The following is a 6,186-nucleotide window of genomic DNA, read 5'->3' on the forward strand; positions in this document are numbered from 1 at the left end:
CAAGATCCTGATTCTTGAGTCATGTCATTTCCAATCATTTCACAGAGGCCTGGTAGCCATAGCACAGATTCTGAAATATAATATCAATTACCTGGAGAATGAAATACCACTGGTATTTGCCTCAGGCACTTACTCCAGAACTGACCAATAATTGGGAATATAATAGAGATAGGCAGACTGCCAAGCCCAGGGATCACCTCAAGCTAGTTCCAAATAGTTCAGTGCTCAGAGTGATTATCCACTCTCAATTATAGGCAATGTGACATGGAGCACAGCTCCTAGGGGCTCTTTCAACCATTAGTGCCCTTCAATTAAAACAACTAGCAAATGCAGTAAAATTGTACTGATAAATTTATCCACCAATTTTGAAAGAAATCATGTTCTTGAAAGGCAGTAATATGGAAAGACAAATAGGCCTCTAAAAATGGACTATTATTGTGAGTCAGTTCCATGATTCTTTGGCATTTCTACATGTCCAGGTATTAAGAAACACTGTGCTCTAGAAGGATCTTTTCAGGAACATTTATAGTGACATATGGCTCTGGCAATATAGGTGTAGTGTATTCTGAACAAAATTGTGTACATTGCTGGATAAATAAAGGTAAACTCAGTGGCTTTCTCTAGATAGATTTCAAGGCATCCCTCCCTTAGAGACATATGCTTATATTCCAGGGCAATAAAAATAATCTCTTTTTCTCTGGAGAAGAGAATGGTTAGGTGTGGACAGGTTTGTCAGTAGTCCCTATTTAAGGTCAGAGTCTACAAAACTTGGGGTCCTCTCCTATAACTCCCTGTCCCTGTGTGTGCCGTTACAACCAGATTCTCACCATGACACACTATGGAAACGGGTTCAGGAAATGAACACTACAATGCTACCGTGGCTGCCTTTTCCACTGCAAGTAATAAACTCTTTGTCTCTGGCTCAAAGGCCTCCGATTTTATATATAAGCACACAACTTGTGGTAGGCTGACTTATTAGATTACAAATAGTGTACGATTGTGGACCTTTCACAGTACCTGACTTTATATTAAAAATCATATTTTCTGATTAAAAATATAATATATGTCCACTCAAAATTTAAAAAATTAAAAATGTACAAATGTAAAATTTAAAAAAATAATTCAAAACCTTTTTTCTTCTTTTCTACTATGCGTTTTTGTTGTAGAGTTTTTTATTCACCATGGTTTATAAAATTTACAATTTTTATAACTGTAATTTCCACAGCAGCTTAACGTGAAACTCTTATTTAAATAGATTCATTAGTTGTCAGGCATATGGATGCTTATTTTTTCTGTTCATTTCTTAGTCATCTGGATACAATTTTTAGAATAGTGTTTGTTAATTTGAAAATATTATCTTTATATTCCAATGTCATATTTGCAGATTATAATATCCTGGATCACAAATTTTTCCCTGAAGCCTTACAGGAATAATTTTACTGTCTCCTGGAAAAAAATGGTGTGCAAGATCCTATAGTCAGCCTGATTTTTTATCTTTTGCTTAGATGACAATTGATTATTTCTTTTCCTTTGTCCTCCAGGATTTTAACTAGGATGGATCTCATTGTTAATAATTCTGTAAACTTATCCATAGACACCATGCAATGTTTCAATATTTGTGTTCATTATTTTTCTGAAGTTTTTTTTTTAACATATGTATAATTTTCTTTTTTTATTTTCCCATTTCTCTTCATCAGAAACACTAATCAAGAAGTGTTGATTCTCAAACATCACATGTAATAGCCTGGTTTTCTCTATAAGCCTCTCTAACAATATGATCATTTCCAAAACATTTTGCTCACTTTATAAAATCTATCTTTCCACTTTTGTTATTGTTTTTCAGCATTATTTAGTCTCTTTAAGTTGCTTCCTGTGTGGAACATGTCTGTGATAATTGATCTAACTTCTTTTCCTGAACACTGCCAGTTCTTGTTCCACCTCTGTAGTTGCCTAAGCTCTTCTCCTCAGTACTGAAATATATGTCTCTTCATTGAGCTACTTCATGCATAGTGACATGTTTAGTCCCACTTTTCATTTGCTTTATTTAGTTGCAATTTTTTTTTGGGGGGTGGAGTGGGGGTGGGGGCAATTGATCATTTGATTTATTTATTTTTTCCTGATTCTTTCACCTTTGTTCTTTTCGCATGTTATTCCATGATGCCAAGTGAGGTTCAGGGAAGTACCATCACCAACTAGAATTGCTGGCCCTATTGTGCCAACAAGGAGTGGTTTGATTTATCTTTTAGGCTGCACCACCTTTTTTTGTAAAACTGATCTGCCAATGCTCTTTCAGTTCAGTAGTCATCAATCTTTATTCTTCATGCTTTGCTATATCAAGACTCGATGTAAATTGCATTTAATAATACTTGTAATTAAGGATTAGAGATTATATTTACATTCTGATTTTATATTGTTTTTGTTGTTTGGAGGTAATTTTAAGGGAACAAGAAAAGTAAGTCTTTTTCTGTCATCTAAGAACCATTTATATTTTAATTGGCTCCCTAGAAGAGTTCTTTTTCTTAGCCTAATGATTTTTCCATTTATTATCTTTACTTTTCCTAGTAGGCAATTATCTGAAAATAATGAAGCATTTGGTATCCCTTTTACAAAGTTATACTACATAGTATCTCTAAAATGCATACAAAAAATGATTAATATTTTATCTTCAATTTATGATGCAGTTTCCAGGAATTTTTAGACTCTAAATTCATGGTCTGCCTAAGTATTTTTGTACATCAAAGCTTCTATATTATTAATCCAGTGGGACTTTCAACTTGTGTTTATGTTTATTCTTGTCTAGAAAATATATGCTTCCGACAAAGAGTTCATTTTATATATGTTCAATCATAATAATTAGACGTTCACCATTAATAATTCATGCATGTGCAAATTAGTATGATACGATTCTGACATTTACTATCTAAACTTACTGTGTTTGGAAATGTTTCGCATTACGTTGAGCACTATGACCCAATGATTTCACTAGAAGAGAAAAAAGGATAAAAGCTTTTAGTTTTTTAAACTCTTGTTACATATGGATAGTTAGATAACTTAGAAAATATGACATGGCAATGTTTTTTAATGCTAGGGATTCTAATATCCTTCACAAATTAAAAATGTTATGTCTGGCTTATAGTGCTGACATTTGTATTGCAGGACACACTAGCCCACTTAACATGATATAGTAGAGTTATATTTTCTATAAAAGTCACTCCATTATCAGCCTGTTAAAAACATCCATTGGCAGTCGTAATTTAGTTGTTTGAATAAAGTGAATTTGTTCAATCAATCACTTTTTCCCTTAATGACATCTGAGTTTCAGTTTACTTTTTATTTATATGTCTCTCAATGTTTTTATACTATCTATTGCATACAGTATATCCAGCTAATGTTTGCTGTAAATGCATCTCACTTTTTTCTAATAAATTTTCTTATCATAAAGGAATTTAATTATAAATCAGCCAATCTAAATTTTTTTTCTTTTTTATTTCTTAGAATAATTCTGGCTATAAATCTACAACTACTTTGAATCTACGTCTTTCTACTTTGAATCTACAGCATTCAAGTAAGAAAATCTAGTATTTATCCTCTTAAAATGTCCCATTTTAGAAATGTTTGCATTAATTGTTTGCATTTTCTGATGATGCATCATTTTATATTTTGTGAATTGAAATAATTGTGTGTAGTCAAACAACCATCAGAATTTCATTTACTTTGAGAAGCCATAATGTTACTTAAGTGTTTGGTAAACCTCAGCAGCTGCAATTTAGACCATTTAGGAAATATACTCTTTATACTATATATTCTGTCATACATGCAACTAAAGACTCATAGAAGGTATTATTTGGGTGGGCGGGGAAGAGTCCTTAGAAAAACATTAATTGAAAAATTATTTTACACATTGAAAGACCCTCTTGGTTGTGGAGTGATAGGAAATGTAAAATTGTGAAATATAATTATGAGAAAAATATGCGTAATTTATATGTATATATATCACTTGGGCTTGATGTTTGGCATTTAATTATGGAAAATTTTAAATATTCATAAAAATTGAAATAATTTTATACTGAACATCCATATACCTACACATAGATTCTATAATTAATGTTTTTTAATACTTGCTTTATCATATCTATGTATTATCTATCTTTTTTCATTTATCAATCCATTTTTATATGGTTTTAAACAAACTATTGGTAATAGTAAACTTCCACCAAAATACGTCTACACCCATATCATTAACTAGTGTTCTATATTTGTTTAAGATTTCTTTTCTGTTTCTTTTTAGATAAAGTTTACATACAATGAAATATCTAAATCTTAAGTGTATAATTTGATTTCTGGAAAATCACATACCCTGTATAACTCCAAAATCTATCAAGTTAGAAACTTACCCTCACCTGACAGAGTTCCTTCATACCTTTTTCCATTAAATTCCTGCCTCCAACTTCCAAAGGCAAACTGTTTTGGTTTTTTCAACTATATTAATTTTGTTTATTCTAGAAATCCATATAATCATATAGAATATAAAGTGTTCTGTAAGCTTTCTTTGACTTAGCATATTTCATATTTTTTTCTTTAAGATTCATCTGTATTTTTCTCCATACTTTGAACTTGATAAGAAGTATTCTTTTGTATAAATATACCAACATCATTTAGCCATTTACTATTTGATAGGCATTTGCATTCTTTCCAGTTTGGATTATTATGTATACAGTTGAAAGTATTTTTGTTCAAGTCCTTTTGGTCATATTCTAAAATTACAAGTGTATTGATGCTGTTAATATCTAGGAGTATTTTATAAGAACGTATCCAAAGTTTACCACAGTGATTGTACAACTACACACTCTTGTATACAATGTGTAAGAATTCTAGATCTTCACTACATATGGCTATCTAAATTTAAATTGAATGAAATTAAATAATATCAAGTTTTGTCCTGCAGTTATACTAGACGTATTTCAAGCCCCGAATGACCACATGTGGCTAATGGCTACTCTACTAGACAGCATATATATAGACATTTTTATCATTGTAGAAAATACTATTGAGCAGGACTATTCCACATATTTGTCAATGTTTTGTATTGTAACTTTTTAGTATAAGTCATTCCATTATTCTCGTATGTGTAATGGCATTTCATTGTAGTTTTAATTGGCATTTTCCTCATGAGAAATGGTATTTAACACTTTTTCATTGCTTATTGGCAATTTATATAACTTCCTCTGTGAAGCTCTTGTTCAGTTATTTAATCTCTTTGTTTTTGGAGGGGGATGTTGTCTTTTTATTATTGAATTGAGTTATTTTTAGATCCCAGATACAATTTCTTGGTAGGAATATATATTGCCAACATTTCCTCTTATATATGGCTCTCTGCTAATTTTATTGTTACATCTTAATGAACATACTTTTAAAATTTTCATTAAGTATAATTAAGCATTTAAAAACTTTATAGTTATTGCTTTCTGTGACATATTGAAGAAAACATTGCCAACCCTCATGTCCCAAAAACATTTATCAATATTTTTCTAGAGGCTTTATAGTTTCAACTTTTATAATTTAGGCCACCAATGCATCTCTAATTATCTTTTGTGTATGGCGTGAGATACATAGCATGTTTCATTTTTGGTCCATATAAACATCTAGGTTTTCCAGCACCATTTGTTGAAAGTACTTTCCTTTACCCGTAGGGTTGATTTGGATCTATTTAAAATATCAAAAACTCTAAATGTGTAAACCTACATTTGGGGTCTCTATTCTCTTTAATTCTTCTAAGTATCTGTAATTGTGCCATTACACAAAAAAATTTCAAAACTGTAGTTCTATAATAACTCTTTAAGTCATGGGATATAAGTTTTTCATAGTTGTTGAATTTTCTAAAATGATTTTTAGGTATCTATTTTGATGAACATATTTTCTCTCCATTCATTAATACAGTGATTTTTATTGTTTGTCAAATGATAAACCAATCTCACATTACTGTTATAAACACCACTTGGTTACAATGCATTATCATGTATTTATTAATAGATTTGATTTGCTTATACTTGATTAAAATACCTGTTTTCAATGAGGATATTCATCCTTAATATTCTATTCTTTTTTGTTTGTTTGTTTTCGATTTTGTCAGTTTTTGGTATTATGATTATGCTAGATGCATAAAACAAGTTAGGAAATATTCCCGAT

General features: G+C 30.6%; 1 long non-coding RNA gene across 1 annotated transcript in view; it reads left to right on the forward strand.

Annotated features, from left to right (window-relative positions):
• Nucleotides 1-3,565, forward strand: part of LOC141572800 (uncharacterized) — an 81,851-nt gene extending 78,286 nt beyond the window's left edge. The window contains exon 3 of the long non-coding RNA XR_012498295.1: nucleotides 3,496-3,565. This is a non-coding gene — a long non-coding RNA (uncharacterized LOC141572800). The remainder of the gene's footprint in view (nucleotides 1-3,495) is intronic.
• Nucleotides 3,566-6,186: the final 2,621 nt, after the last annotated feature.

Source organism: Rhinolophus sinicus, linkage group LG07 (assembly GCF_036562045.2).
Source record: "Rhinolophus sinicus isolate RSC01 linkage group LG07, ASM3656204v1, whole genome shotgun sequence".
Taxonomy (NCBI): Eukaryota; Metazoa; Chordata; class Mammalia; order Chiroptera; family Rhinolophidae; genus Rhinolophus; species Rhinolophus sinicus.